This window comes from Salmo trutta, chromosome 19 (assembly GCF_901001165.1).
Source record: "Salmo trutta chromosome 19, fSalTru1.1, whole genome shotgun sequence".
Classification (NCBI taxonomy): domain Eukaryota; kingdom Metazoa; phylum Chordata; class Actinopteri; order Salmoniformes; family Salmonidae; genus Salmo; species Salmo trutta.
In genome coordinates this window covers 50648857-50665803 of record NC_042975.1, presented here as the reverse complement: position 1 = coordinate 50665803, position 16947 = coordinate 50648857, and positions in this window count along the sequence as shown.

The window sequence follows — 16947 nt, the reverse complement described above, 5'->3', positions numbered from 1 at the left end:
CTCAAAATAAAGGCACAAGGTAACAATACACTTGACCAAAAATAAACGGTAATCAATTACGCACGGGTGAAAACAGCACCCTTCGAAAACCAGCCATAACGTACCGAATGAACATAGAAACAATCACGCACAAAAACATGGGGGAAACAGAGGGTTATATACATGAACATGTAATTGGGGAATGAAACCAGGTGTGTAGAAAACAAAGATAAAACAAATGGAAAATGAAAGGTGGATCGGCGATGGCTGGAAGACCGGTGACGTCGACCGCCGAACGTCGCCGAACAAGGAGAGGGACCGACTTCGGCGGGGAGTTGTGACAGATTGACGCAAGGGTGCATCAATAGACTCTTAAAGAATATAACAAGCATGTAAAATGGATTTGTCATCCATCCCCATGGGGAAAGCAAATAACTCGCAAACAAAAGAAATACATAGTTATTGACCTTCATAAATTAGGCAATGAGCACAAAACAATAAATATATATATATATATATATATACACACACACACACACACACACACACACACACACACACACACACTACCGGTCAAAAGTTTTAGGACACCTACTCATTCCAGGGTTTTTCTTTATTTTTACTATTTTCTACATTGTAGAACAATTGTGAAGACATCAAAACTATGAAATAACACATATGGAATCATGTAATAACCAAAAAAGTGTTAAACAAATCTAAATACATTTTATTTTTGAGATTCTTCAAAGTAGCCAACCTTTGCCTTGATGACAGCTTTGTACACTCTTGGCATTCTCTCAACCAGCTGCACCTGGAAGTTCCGGCATATGCTGAGCACTTGTTGGCTGCTTTTCCTTCATTCTGCAGTCCAACTCATCCCAAACCATCTCAATTTAGTTGAGGTCAGGGGATTGTGAAGGTCAGGGGATTGTGGAGGCCAGGTCATCTGATGCAGCACTTCATCACTCTCCTACTTGGTCAAATAGCCCTTACACAGCCTGGAGGTGTGTTGGGTCATTGTCCTTTTGAAAAACAAATGATAGACCCACTAAGCACAAACCAGATGGAATGGAGTATTGCTGCAGAAGTGTGTCTTGAATTCTAAATTAATCAAAGACAGTGTCACCAGCAAAGCACCCCCACACCATAACACCTCCTCCTCCATACTTTACGGTGGGAAATACACACATGCGGAGATCGTCCGTTCACAGCGGTTGGAACCAGAAATCTCCAATTTGGACTCCAGACCAAAGGACAAATTTCCACCGGTCTAATGTCCATTGCTCATTGCTCGTGTTTCTTGGCCAAAGCAAGTCTCTCCTTATTATTGATGTCCTTTAGTAGTGGTTTCTTTGCAGCAATTCGACCATGAAGGCCTGATTCACACAGTCTCCCCTGAAAAGATGTTGAGATGTGTCTGTTGCTTGAACTCTGTGAAGCATTTATTTGGGCTGCAATATCTGAGGCTGGTAATCCTCTGCAGCAGAGGTAACTCTGGATCTTCAATTCCTGTGGCGGTCCTCATGAGAGCCAGTTCCATCATAGCGCTTGATGGTTTTTAAGACTGCACTTGAAGAAACTTTCAAAGTTCTTGAAATGATTCGTATTGACTGACCTTCGTGTCTTAAAGTAATGATGGACTGTTGTTTCTCTTTGCTTATTTCAGCTGTTATTGCCATAATATGGACTTGGTCTTTTACCAAATAGGGCTATCTTCTGTATTTTACTCATTTACAACTGCGACCTGGACAAGATAAAGCAACAACACAGAGTTACACATGGGATAAACAAACAAGGGATAAACAAATGTACAGTCAATAACACAATAGAAAAATCTGTATACAGTGTGTGCAAATGAAGTAAGGAGGTAAGGCAATAAATAGGCCAATAGTGGCAAAGTAATTACAATTTAGCAATTTACACTGGAGTGATATATGTGCAGCTGAGGATGTGCAAGTAGAAATACTGGTGTGCAAAAGACCAGAAAAACAAAAACAAATATGGGGTTGAGGTAGGCAGTTGGTTGGATGGGCTATTTACAGATGGGCCAAGTACAGCTGCAGCGATCGATAAGCTGCTCTGACAGCTGACGCTTAAAGTTAGTGAGAGACATATAAGTCTCCAACTTCAGTGATTTTTTGCAATTCGTTCCAGTCATAGGCAGCAGAGAACTGGAAGGAAGGGAGGCCAAAGTAGGTGTTGGCTTGGATGACCAAGTGAAATATACCTGCTGGAGCGCGTGCTACGGGTGGGTGTTGCTATGGTGGCCAGTGAGCAGAGATAAGGCGGAGCTTTACCTAGTAAAGACATTTACTGCCTTTGTATACCCCCCACCCCCCGCACCACCTTGTCGCAACACAATTGATTGGCTCAAATGCATTAAGAAGGAAAGAAATTCCACAAATAACATTTAAAGAAGGCACACCTGTTAATTAAAATGCATTCCAGGTGACTACCTCATGAAACTGGTTGAGAGAATGCCAAAGCTGTCATTAAGGCAAAGGGTGGCCATTTGAAGAATCTCAAATATAAGATATATTTTGATTTGTTTAACACTTTTTTGGTTACTACATTAATCCATATGTGTTATTTCCAGTGGGGATTTTAGCATGTAAATCTTGGTGGGGCAAAATAAAATAAAAATGTTGGATGCATGCCAGCAAAGTCACTACATAGCACAACACTAATACATTAATTGCACTATAACGCTGACAAACGGTGCCCACAAACTGTTGGAGCCTACATGAAGCTGTCCCAACACCCGCTACACCTGGCTATCAGTGGAGTCTTATCTGGCAGCGATACAGTTCATTCATTAGCTGATATGGCTGACTTGCCATATCAGCTTTGGCAAAAGTCAGTAGAATCCACAAATGTGGTTTCTACTGACACTTGAGATGTACAAACTATGGCATGAGAGAACGACAAGCGGATAAGAAACACTTAACACTTAAGAAGTATTACTTTCTTAGTTGCAGTATACATATCTCCCTGGCATATTACATCATTTATGCAGCAGCATATAAGACATTTTTGGACTAACCTTGGTGTAATGTGCTCACTTGAACAGGAAGGTGGCGCGGCGGTCCTTTGTGGGCAAATTTTTTCGTCAAAGAAAGAGACTGAGGCCGGATTTACAATTACAAGTTGGATGACCTTTCAAAACGTATTTTCTCAGTCTAAGCTCGTTTATTGCAACTTCCCAGTTGCAATGCCTGCAGTTAGCCACTGTCACCAATTCCTTCCAAACGACTCATTGTTGCATTTGCGATTTCCAACTTGTGTAATCTTTATGTGCAATGGTCGATGAGCACCAACACGTTTTATCTATAATTTCTCTTCATTATTTCTCTTCATATGACAAGGATAAAAAGGATTTGCTAGTAGATTATCAAATTGATTCATGATGATGACTGCTAGCTAAGATTTTGAAAGTAAGATGATGATCAGTCCAATCAAAGCTACTGTACATATAACGTGATTTGACCTGTGGCCAATGACCTTGAGCCTCCTTGGAAGGGCACTACTAATGCAATTCTATGGCAGGAGCAAAAGGGCTTGAATTTTCAATGTCTACCCTTACTACTTGACCGTGACGTAGTGGCCCCATGAGTGACAGAACACTGAGCCAATCACGGCACAACACTCTTATTTTATGCTGGCTTGCCCCACCACCACAGAAAGCACTGAGCTAGGCTGAAACACCTGCATTTTATAGCTGCCTTACTCAATAAAACAAAAAAAGAGGTAGGCCATCATTGTAAATAAGAATTTGTTCTTAACTGACTTGCCTAGTTGAATAAAGGTTAAATAAAAAGTAAATATACATTTTTTTAAAGAGACCATGTTTGTATGCGGCTGTAAGGGGTGCGTTTGCCCCACTGGTGGCAGGGAAGTCAAACGCAGGAGAGCAGAACTTGGTGAATAGCCGGAGAAGTTTTATATATAAAACTAACGGCATACAAAATAACAAACATATGGGTACAAAACCCATAGCGCACCAGTAACAAATAGCACAAGTACTTACAATAAACAATTCCCAAAAAGGACATGGGGGAAACAGAGGGAAAATATACAACATGTAATTAGGGAATTGAAACCAGGTGAGTGAGTAATCGAGCCAAAACAATGGAACATGAAAAATGGATCGGCGATGGCTAGAAGACCGGTGACGTCGACCGCCGAACACCGCCCGAACAAGGAGAGGAACCGACTTCGGCAGAAGTCGTGACAGCGGCTTTATTAACTCAATGATATATATTTATTTTACATTGTTTGCAAACTGATGTGACTCGTTTTAATGTCAAAATAACCTGCAAAAAAATATATACACTACCGTTCAAAAGTTTGGGGTCACTTAGAAATGTCCTTGTTTTCCATAAAAACATACATAGAAAATATAGTCAAGACGTTGACAAGGTTATAAATAATGACTTTTAATTGAAATAATAATTGTGTCCTTTGCTTTCATCAAAGAATCCTCCATTTACAGCAATTAAAGCCTTGCAGACCTTTGGCATTCTCATTGTCAATTTGTTGAGGTAATCTGAAGAGATTTCGCCCACTGCTTCCTGAAGCACCTCTCAGAATTTGGATTGGCTTGATAGGCACGTCTTACGTACCATATGGTCAAGCTGCTTCCACAACAGCTCAATAGGGTTAAAATCCAGTGACTGTGCTGGCCACTCCATTATAGACATAATACCAGCTGACTGCTTCTTCCCTAAATAGTTCTTGCATAGTTTGGAGCTGTGCTTTGGGTCATTGTCATGTTGTAGGAGGAAATTGGCTCCAATTAAGCGCTGTCCACAGGGTATGGCATGGCGTTGCAAAATGGAGTGATAGCCTTCCTTCTTCAAGATCCCTTTTACCCTGTATAAATCTCCCACTTTACTACCACCAAAGCACCCCCAGACCATCACATTGCCTCCACCATGCTTGATAGATGGCATCAAGCACTCCTCCAGCATCTTTAAATTTTTTCTGCGTCTCACGAATGTTCTTCTTCGCGATCCGAACACCTCAAACTTAGATTTGTCTGTCCATAACACTTTTTTTCCAATCTTCCTCTGTCCAGTGTCTGTGTTCTTTTGCCCATCCCAATCTTTTCTTTTTATTTGCCACTGTGAAATATGGCTTTTTCTTTGCAACTCTGCCTAAAAGGCCAGCATTCCGGAGTCGCCTCTTCACTGTTGACATTGAAACGGGTGTTTTGCAGGTATAATTTAACCTCTCTGGCGCATGTGGGACGAACTCGTCCCACCTACGTAACAGCCACTGAAATCCAGTGGCGCGATTTTTGAATCATTAGAAATACTATTACTTCAATTTCTCAAACATATGACTATTTTACAGCTATTTAAAGACAAGAATCTTGTTAATCTAACCCCACTGTCCGATTTCAAAAAGGCTTTACAACGAAAGCAAAACATTAGATTATGTCAGCAGAGTGCCCAGCCAGAAATAATCAGACACCCATTTTTCAAGCTAGCATATCATGTCACATAAACCCAAACCACAGCTAAATGCAGCACTAACCTTTTATGATCTTCATCAGATGACACACCTAGGACATTGTGTTATACAATACATGCATGTCTGTTCAATCAAGTTCATATTTATATCAAAAAACAGCTTTTTACATTAGCATGTGACGTTCAGAAAAAGCATAACCCCCGCAAACTTCCGGGGAATTTACTAACAGTTTGCTAAATTACTCACGATAAACGTTCACAAAAAGCATAACAATTATTTTAAGAATTATAGATACATTACTCCTCTATGCACTCGATATGTCCGATTTTAAAATAGCTTTTCGGATGAAGCACATTTTGGAATAATCTAAGTACATAGCCCGGCATCACAGGGCTAGCTATTTAGACACCCACCCAGGTCAGCCTCCACCAAAATCCCATTTCCTATAAGAAAAATGTTCTTACCTTGCTTGTTCTTCGTCAGAATACACTGCCAGGACTTCTACTTCAATAACAAATGTTGGTTTGGTCCCAAATAATCCATCGTTATATCCAAACAGCGACGTTTTGTTCGTGAGTTCTAGACACTATCAGAATGCTACATCACGGTCTCGCGCATGGCGCATTGGCGTGACAAAGAATTTCTAAATATTCCATTACCGTACTTCGAAGCATGTCAACCGCTGTTTAAAACCAATTTTTATGCCATTTATCTCGTAGAAAAGCGATAATATTCCGACCGGGAATATGCATTGAGCCTAAACAGCCGAATTAAATTTCTCCTCAGGAGCGAATCGTGCACGCGCCTCATTCAAAGGTCCTCTGATCCGCCACTTACCAAAGGCGGTAATGTGTTTCAGCCTGAGGCTGCCTCGTCAACCTTCAGGTATTTCCCGGGTTCTGAGAGCCTATCGGAGTCCTGGGAATTGTCACGTTACAGCTAAGATCCTTACTTTTCAATAAACAGATGCAAGACGCACGACTCCTTGTCAGACAGGGTACTTCCTGCATGAAACCTTGTCAGGTTTTTGCCTGCCATAGGAGTTCTGTTACACTCACAGACACCATTCAAACAGTTTTAGAAAATTCAGAGTGTTTTCTATCCAAACCTGAACAATAATATGCATATTCTAGCTTCTGAGTTGGTGTAGGAGGCAGTTAAAAATGGGCACATATTTTTTCCAAAATTCTCAATACTGCCCCCTATCCCAAACAGGTTAATGAAGCTGTCAGTTGAGGACTTGTGAGGCATCTGTTTCTCAAACTAGACACTAATGTACTTGTCCTCTTGTTCAGTTGTGTACCGGGGCCTCCCACTCCTCTTTCTATCTGGTTAGAGCCAGATTGCGCTGTTCTGTGAAGGGAGTAGTACACAGCGTTGTACGAGATCTTCAGTTTCTTGGCAATTTCTCGCATGGAATAGACTTCATTTCTCAGAACAAGAATAGACTGACGAGTTTCAGAAGAAAGTACTTTGTTTCTGGCCATTTTGAGCCTGTATTTGAACCCACAAATGCAGATGCTCCAGATACTCAACTAGTCTAAATAAGGCCAGTTTTATTGCTTCTTTAATCAGGACAACAGTTTTCAGCTGTACTAACAATAATTGCAAAAGGGTTTTCTAATCAATTAGCCTTTTAAAATGATAATGGATTAGCTAACACAACCCTACCTTGTCACAACACAACTGATTTGCTGAAATGCATTAAGAAGGAAAGAAATTGCACAAATTAACTTTTAACAAGGCACACCTGTTAATTGAAATGCATTCCAGGTGACTACCTCATGAAGCTGGTTGAGAAAATGCCAAGAGTTTGCAAAGCTATCAAGGCAAGAGGTGGCTACTTTGAAGAATCTCAAATATAAAATATATTTTCATTTGTTTAACACTTTTTTGGTTACAACATGACTCCATATGTGTTATTTCATAGTTTTGATGTCTTCACTTCTATTCTACAATGTAGAAAATAGTAAAAATAAAGTAAAATCCTTGAATGAGTAGGTCATATGATTAAAGTTGCTAAGCTTGCTAGATAACCTATTACAAATTACAGAATATTTCCTATTTGGCAAAATCAAGTTTTTGTTTACATGGAAACCATGCGTTTGAGTGTGATACCATTCCATTTATTCCATTGCAGCCATTACTATGAGCCCGTCCTCCCCAATTAAGGTGCCACCAACCTCCTGTGCTGTACAGATAGCAGATCAGCTCATGAATAACGGGGAGATTGTCACGTCCTGACCAGCAGATGGAGCTATTGTTTTAGTGTTGGGGTCAGGACGTGGCAGTTTTTGTGTATGTGAATGTTTGATTGTTGATTTGGGACTTCCAATTGAAGGCAGGTGTGTTGAGTTGCCTTTGATTGGAGGTCCTATATAGGTGTGTGTGTTTTTCTTTGGGGTTGTGGGTGGTTGTTTTGCATTGCGTTTTCTAGCCTGCAAATGGTTGCTGCTGTCGTGTTTATTGTTTCCTGTGGATGCTTTACTCCTTTTGTTGGGTAATTAAAGATGAGTATTCACATACCTGCTGCGCCTTGGTCTATTTATGAAGACAGCCGTGACAGAATCTCCCACCTCACCAGGACCAAGCAGCAGAGGAACGAGGAGGAAGGATGGACGTGGGCAGAGCTAAGGAGGAGCGTTTCCAGGGCGATGGAGGAGTTTAGGAAACTCGAGAGGCCGCCCCAAGATTTTTTTTTGGGGGGGCACAAGGGGAGTTTTGCGGGGCAAGAATGGAGCCCCAGGCCAGCTCCCCGCACTAGCATGGAGGTGCGTGTTCACAATCTGGTACGCCCAGTACCAGCACCACGCACCAGGCTTCAAGTGCGTGAACCCAGCCTCGCCAGTCAACAGTCGCCAGAGCTGCCCGCCAGTCAACAGTCGCCAGAGCTGCCCGCCAGTCAACAGTCGCCAGAGCTGCCCGCCAGTCAACAGTCGCCAGAGCTGCCCGCCAGTCAGCAGTCGCCAGAGCTGCCCGCCAGTCAGCAGTCGCCAGAGCTGCCCGCCAGTCAGCAGTCGCCAGAGCTGCCCGCCAGTCAGCAGTCGCCAGAGCTGCCCGCCAGTCAGCAGTCGCCCGAGCTGCCCGCCAGTCAACAGTCGCCCGAGCTGCCCGCCAGTCAACAGTCGCCCGAGCTGCCCGCCAGTCAACAGCCGCCCGAGCGGCCCTCCTGCCCTCCGGCCCAGCCCGAGCGGCCCTCCTGCCCTCCGGCCCAGCACGAGTGGTCCGTCTGCCAGGGTCAGCCCAAGTGGCCCATCTGCCCGGCGCAGCTAGCAGCGCCACCAAAGTGGGCTACGCCGAAGGTGGAGCAAGGTCCACGCCCTGCACCTGAGCCACCTCCAGGATAGGTGGGTTGGGGAGGGAGGGTGTAGCACAGTGCCGTCGGTGACGGCAGCCACCCTCCCTTCCCTCCCTTATTGTTTTAGGGTTATTGCTTATGGGTTTGTGTTGGTTTTTTGTTGGTAGGTGCACCTTGGGGGGGGGGGTGGGGGGGTATTGTCACGTCCTGACCAGCAGATGGAGCTATTGTTTGTGTTGGGGTCAGGACGTGGCAGTTTTTGTGTATGTGAATGTTTGATTGTTGATTTGGGACTTCCAATTGAAGGCAGGTGTGTTGAGTTGCCTTTGATTGGGGGTCCTATATAGGTGTGTTTCTTTGGGGTTGTGGGTGGTTGTTTTGCACTGCGTTTTCTAGCCTGCAAACGGTTGCTGCTGTCGTGTTTATTGTTTCCTGTGGATGCTTTACTCCTTTTGTTGGGTAATTAAAGATGAGTATTCACATACCTGCTGCGCCTTGGTCCATTTATGAAGACAGCCGTTACAGAGATGAAGAGGAAATTGTTTAAACATCAAGGTATCTTAACGGGGACCAACTCTGTTTAAAAAAATATCCATATCTACTCTCATACTGTTTGTTGATCACACATTCTCTACCGAAGCTCTCACATCGGCAGCAATACAAGAGCGCAGAGAAGCGGGGGAAATGTTATCGCTGTATTTTGTCATGTATAGGAAAATATCCTAGGCCCTATATAAGGCTACTCCGTGAGTCAATAGATAAATAATACACTTGATTTAGGCTACATTTTCCATGCTAAATGTTTCTTATCAGTGATAGATTAGCAAACTAATAAATAAGCTACCACGTCTGCTTGTCTAGCCAGAGATCAATTAACCAAATATACAGACCGAGATTTAGTGAAACAAAATCACATTGATTATCAGACAAGTCACTGTCTTTTGGTCGGGAGTAGGACCAACCTGGTCTCAGAGCATTTCATATTATTCTGTTCGTAAATCCGAGACACTCCATTTAGTATGTGTTCCGTTTCGTATGGTATGTATTGATATGTGGATGTCCATCACCCATTTCATATGTTATGAATTGGTAGGACAGGCTACTTTACTAAGTGAGCAAGGAGCAAAATCCACTTGTTTTTGTTTTTTTTTATTTCACCTTTATTTAACCAGGTAGGCTAGTTGAGAACAAGTTCTCATTTGCAACTGCAACCTGGCCAAGATAAAGCATAGCAGTTCGACATATACAACAACACAGAGTTACACATGGAATAAACAAAACATACAGTCAATAATACAGTAGAAAAAAAGAAAACAAAAAGTGTATATACAGTGAGTGCAAATGAGGTAAGATAAGGGAGTTAAGGCAATAAATAGGCCATGGTGGCAAAGTAATTACAATATAGCAATTAAACACTGGAATGGTAGATGTGCAGAAGATGAATGTGCAAGTAGAGATACTGGAGTGCAAAGGAGCAAGATAAATAAATACAGTATGGGGATGAGGTAGTTGGATGGGCTGTTTACAGATTGGCTATGTACAGGTGCAGTGATCTGTGAGCTGCTCTGACAGCTGGTGCTTAAAGCTAGTGAGGGAGATATGAGTCTCCAGCTTCAGTGATTTTTGCAGTTCGTTCCAGTCATTGGCAGCAGAGAACTGGAAGGAAAGGCAGCCAAAGGATGAATTGGCTTTGGGGGTAACCAGTGAGATATACTTGCTGGAGCGCGTGCTACGAGTAGGTGCTGCTATGGTGACCAGTGAGCTGAGATAAAGCGAGGCTTTACCTAGCAGAGACTTGTAGATGACCTAGAGCCAGTGGATTTGGCGACGAGAGTGAAGCGAGGGCCAGCCAACGAGAGCGTGGTCGCAGTGGTGGGTAGTATATGGGGCTTTGGTGACAAAATGGATGGCACTGTGATAGACTGCATCCAATTTGTTGAGTAGAGTGTTGGAGGCTATTTTGTAAATGACATCGCCAAAGTCAAGAATCGGTAGGATGGTCAGTTTTACGAGGGTATGTTTGGCAGCATGAGTGAAGGATGCTTTGTTGCGAAATAGGAAGCCGATTCTAGATGTAATTTTGGATTGGAGATGCTTAATGTGAGTCTGGAAGGAGAGATTACAGTCTAACCAGACACCTAGGTTTTTGTAGTTATCCACATATTCTAAGTCAGAGCCGTCCAGTGTAGTGATGCTTCACGGGCGGGCAGGTGCGGGCAGTGATCGGTTGAAGAGCATGCATTTAGTTTAACTTGCATTTAAGAGCAGTTGGAGGCCACGGAAGGAAAGTTGTATGGCATTGAAGCTCGTCTGGAGGTTAGTTAACACAGTGTCCAACGAAGGGCCAGAAGTATACAGAATGGTGTCGTCTGCGTAGAGGTGGATCAGAGAATCACCAGCAGCAAGAGCGACATCATTGATGTATACAGAGAAGAGAGTCGTGGTACCCCCATAGAGACTGCAAGAGGTCTGGACAACAGGCCCTCTGATTTGACACACTGAACTCTATCAGAGAAGTAGTTGGTAAACCAGGCGAGGCAGTCATTTGAGAAACCAAGGCTGTTGAGTCTGCCAATAAGAATGTGGTGATTGACAGAGTCGAAAGCCTTGGCCACGTCAATGAATACGGCTGCACAGTAGTTTCTCTTATCGATGGCGGTTATGATATCATTTAGGACCTTGAGCGTGGCTGAGGTGCACCCATGACCAGCTCTGAAACCAGAAATGGTCGGTAATCTGTTTGTTAACTTGGCTTTCGAAGACCTTAGAAAGGCAGGGTAGGATAGATATAGGTCTGTAGCAGTTTGGGTCTAGAGTGTCTCCCACTTTGAATAGGGGGATGACCGCGGCAGCTTTCCAATCTTTGGGAATCTCAGACGATACAAAAGAGAGGTTGAACAGGCTTGTGAAAGGGGTTGCAACAATTTCAGCAGATAATTTTAGAAAGACGGTACAGATTGTCAAGCCCGGCTGATTTGTAGGGGTTCAGATTTTGCAGCTCTTTCAGAACATCAGCTATCTGGATTTGGGTGAAGGAGAAATGGGGGAGGCTTGGGCGAGATGCTGTGGGGAGTGTAGCGCAGTTGACCGGGGTAGAGGTAGCCAGGTGGAAAGCATGGCCAGCCGTAGAAAAATGCTTATTAAAATTCTCAATTATAGTGGATTTATCGGTGGTGACAGTGTTTCCTAGCCTCAGTGCAGTGGGCAGCTGGGAGGAGGTGCTCTTATTCTCCATGGACTTTACAGTGTCCCAGAATGTTTTTGAGATGGTGCTACAGGATGCACATTACTGCTTGAAAAAGCTAGCCTTAGCTTTCCTAACTGCCTGTGTATATTGGTTCCTAACTTCCCTGAAAAGTTGCATATCACGGGGGCTATTCGATGCTAATACAGAACGTCACAGGATGTTTTTGTGCTGTTCAAGGGCAGTCAGGTCTGGAGAGAACCAAGGGCTATATTTGTTCCTGGTTCTACATTTTTTGAAAGGGGCATGCTTATTTAAGATGGTGAGGAAGGCACTTTTAAAGAATAACCAGGCATCCTCTCCTGACGGGATGAGGTCGATATCCTTCCAGGATACCCGGGCCAGGTCGATTCGAAAGGCCTGCTCGCTGAAGTGTTTTAGGTAGCGTTTGACAGTGATGAGGGGTGGTCATTTGATATCGGACCCATTACGGATGCAGGCAATGAGGCAGTGATCGCTGAGATATTGGTTGAAAACAGCAGAGGTGTATTTGGAAGGCAAGTTGGTTAGGATTATATCTATGAGGGGGCCCGTGTTTATAGATTTTGGGTTGTACCTGGTAGGTTCATTGATAATTTGTGTGAGATTGAGGGCATCAAGCTTAGATTGTAGGATGGCTGGGGTGTAAAGCATGTCCCAGTTTAGGTCACCTAGCAGCACAAGCTCTGAAGATAGATGGGGGGCAATCAGTTCACATATGGTGTCCAGGGCACAGCTGGGGGCAGAGGGTGGCCTATAGCAAGCGGCAACGGTGAGAGACTTGTTTCTGGAAAGGTGGATTTTTAAAAGTAGAAGCTCGAATTGTTTGGGTACAGACCTGGATAGTAAGACAGAACTCTGCAGTAGATTGCAACTCCGCCCCGTTTGGCAGTTCTATCTTGTCAGAAAATGTTATAGTTAGGGATGGAAATTTCAAAGTTTTTGGTAGTCTTCCTGAGCCAGGATTCAGGCAAGGCTAGGACATCTGGGTTGGCAGAGTGTGCTAGGGCAGTGAATAAAACAAACTTAGGGAGGAGGCTTCTAATGTTAACATGCATGAAACCAAGGCTTTTACGGTTACAGAAGTCAACAAATGATAGCGCCTGGGGAATGGGAGTAGAGCTAGGCACTGCAGGGCCTGGGTTAACCTCCACATCACCAGAGGAACAGAGGAGAAGTAGGATAAGGGTACGGCTAAAGACTAAAAGAACTGGACGCCTTGTACGTTCAGAACAGAGAGTAAAAGGAACAGATTTCTGGGCGTGGTAGAAAAGATTCAAGGCATAATGACAGACAAAGGTATGGTAGGATGTGAATATAGTGGGGGTAAACCTGTGCATAGAGTGACGATGAAAGAGATATTGTCTCTAGGAATATCCTTTAAACCAGGTGATATCACCGAATGTGTTGGAGGTGGAATTAAAGTGTTCTCTAAGGCTTATTGAGCAGGGCTAGTGGCTCTACAGTGAAATAAGGCAATAAATACTAACCAAAACAGCAATGGACAAGGCATATTGACCTTAGGGAGAGGCATGCGTAGCTAAGTAATCACGGGAGTCCAGTGAGTGGCTTCAGGCAGCTAGAGGGCCGGGGCTAGCAGCTAGCAGAAGGGCCTTAGAAGGACGTCGCAACGGAAGAAAGTCTGTTGTGACCCCCTCGTGCTGAATATGTCGGCAGACGGATCAGCAGGGCTCCGTGTGGTAAACCAGGCCAATTGGCAAAATAGGTATAATGGCCGAAAAAAATGGTCCTATGGGCCTCTTAAGCTAACAGTCCGGTGAGCTCTAGAGAGCTAACGTTAGCGGGCCGTGGCTAGCAGTGCCGCGGAGCCAGTTTGAGTACCCCCTCGAGCAGATTTCGTCGGTAGTCCAGTTGTGAAGGATCAGCGGGGTTCCGTGCCCCGTACCAGCAGTAGAAGGGGGTCCGGCCCAGTTGGCAAAAAGGGTATTATAGCCCAGGAGTGGCTGTTGGGATTCTTCTGCTAGCCGGGATATGGGCCTAGCTCCAGGCTAATTGGTGCTAGCTTCGGGACAGGGACGTGACGTTAAACCAGGAATAGTCACTCGGGTTGCAGCTAGCTAGCTGTGGTGATCCAGGTGAAAAGCTTCAGAGCTTGCAGTAGGAATCCGGGGATATGGAGAGAAGATAGGTCCGGTATGCTCTGTTTTGAATCGCGTTGTACAAACTGGCGAGAGCTTTCCTAGCTAAAGGTTAGCTGATGACCGCTAGCAGTGGTTAGCTGACTAATTAGCTAGTAGCTAGTTAGCTGGCTAGCTTCCGTTGGGGAGTACCGGTTCGGAGGTGGATAACAATACTTTAGAAGAGACAGATCCACACTACATTGGGTGAGGCGGGTTGCAGGAGAGTATTTGAAGTTGAGGTTTAGAAAAATATAAAAGATATGCAAAGAAAAAATATGTAAAAAGATATATACATGAGACACGACAAGACGAAGAAAAAAGACGTCTGACTGCTACGCCATCTTGGTTCCATGTATAACATGCTACAAAAATTCTGATTAGCTAATATATGAGCAAACTAGAATAAAGATAATCATTAGCACACCTGAACATAGCTAACATTACCCCAGCCTAATTGTAATCAAATATCCAAATGGAGATTCATTGAAAACAATCTGACTTTGATTGATTTATCCAGATAAGTCCCCCACGCTTGTCTCAAAGCAGCGCGATGGCTCTGTCCCAATCAAAACGGTGCTGAAATGATAATCTATCTGACCACATGACTATTGCTTTAAATTGGTAGGATATGACTTTGGGAGTTTAAGTATAAGCTAGAATTTGATACATGCCTTCAATTGCATTAGCATACTTTATTCCAATATTGTCTTAATTCAGTTGCTTCCACTGGTCCTACTGGGGGGAAAAAATTGTTGAATCAACATTGTTTCAAAGTCATGTGATGGCGTTGAATCAACGTGGAAAACTGATTGAATTTGCAAAAAGTAATCATCTAAGGTAATTTCATATTTTTTCACCTAATTTTCAACCTAAATCCAATGACATGGTACATTTTTTGTTGATTTCACATCGAATTCACGTTAGTTGACAACTCAACCAAATGTGAATCAAAACTAGACGTTGAAATGAAGCCTGTGCCCAGTGGGTTGTTAAGGTCAACGGCATCGTGAACTCTACTAAGTAACAGGAGATTTTAGCCAAAAACCTGGTTGCCTCTGCCAGGAGGCTGCAACTTGGCCACAAGTGATTCTTACAGCAAGACAATGACCCCAAGCACACATCATAATCCACAAATAAATGGTTAATTGACCACAAAATCTACATTATGCAATGGCCATCTCAGTCTCCAGACTTGAACTCCATTGAAAACCTTTAATTGAATTGAAGAGGACAGTCCATAAGCACAGACCAAAGCATATCAAGGATATGAAAGATCCTGCATGGTGGATTGGTCTAAGATCCATGCCAATGTGTTCTCCAATCTCATAAAACATTACAAATCAAATCAAAGTTTTTTGTTTGCGTACAGTTTAGCAGGTGTTATAGCGGGGGCAGCAAAACGCTTATGTTACTAGCTCCCGACAATGCAGTAAAATGTCAAACAACTAAAATCTATGGGGGAAAAAATACAAAAATGAGAAGAAATCAAGAAGGCTGGGACAAATATGATTCACAATCCAAAAAGCACTCTAGCAATAACAAATGCAATCTATATGTATGTACACTGGGAGAATTTACACAAGATCAGTTAAGAACAATATGTACAGCAGTAGATATACTACGGTATGTCAATAATCCAGTACATAAATAAATATGCAGTGTGTATAAACAGTGTAAATAAAATACAATGTACAGTAGTAGAAATATAATGATGAGCAACGTTGGGGATACAGTATTTAAATACACAGTGTAAAATGTGAAGTGACCAGAGGTTGAATGTTGGTATAGCATGGGACAGCAGCGTTGGTACAGTTGAAGTCGGACGTTTACAAACACGTAGGTTGGAGTAATTAAAGCTCGTTTTCAACCACTCCACAAATTTCTTGTTAACAAACTATAGTTTTGGCAAGTCGGGTTGGAACATCTACTTTGTGCATGACACAAGTAATTTCTCCAACAATTCTTTACAGACAGATTATTTCACTTATAATTCACTGTATCACAATTCCAGTGGGTCAGAAGTTTACATACACTAAGTTGACTGTGCCTTTAAACAGCTTGGAAATTCCAGAAAATGATGTCATGGCTTTAGAAGCTTCTGATAGGCTAATTGACATCATTTGAGTCAATTGGAGGTGTACCTGTGGATGCATTTCAAGGCCTACCTTCAATCTCAGTGCCTCTTTGCTTGACATCATGGGAAAATCAAAAGAAATCAGCCAAGACCTCAGAAAACAGATTGTAGACCTCCACAAGTCTGGTTCATCCTTGGGAGCAATTTCCAAATGCAAGGAAGAAGCCACTGCTCCAAAACCGCCATAAAAAAAGCCAGACTACGGTTTGCAACTGCACATGGGGACAAATATCGTACTTTTTGGAGAAATGTCCTCTGGTCTGATAAACAAAAATAGAACTGTTTGGACATAATGACCATCGTTATGTTTGGAGGAAAAAGGGGGAGGCTTGCAAGCCCGAAGAACACCATCCCAACCGTGAAGCACGTGGGTAGCAGCATAATGTTGTCGGGGTGCTTTGTTGCAAGAGGGACTGGTGCACTTCACAAAATAGATGGCATCATGAGGCAGGAAAATTATGTGGATATATTGAAGCAACATCTCAAGATATCAGTCAGGAAGTTAAAGCTTGGTCGCAAATGGGTCTTCCAAATGGACAATGACCCCAAGCATACTTCCAAAGTTGTGGCAAAACGGCTTAAGGACAACAAAGTCAAGGTATTGGAGTGGCCATCACAAAGCTCTGACCTCAATCCTATAGAACATTTGTGGGCAGAACTGAAAGAGTGTGTGCGAGCAAGGAGACCTAAAAACCTG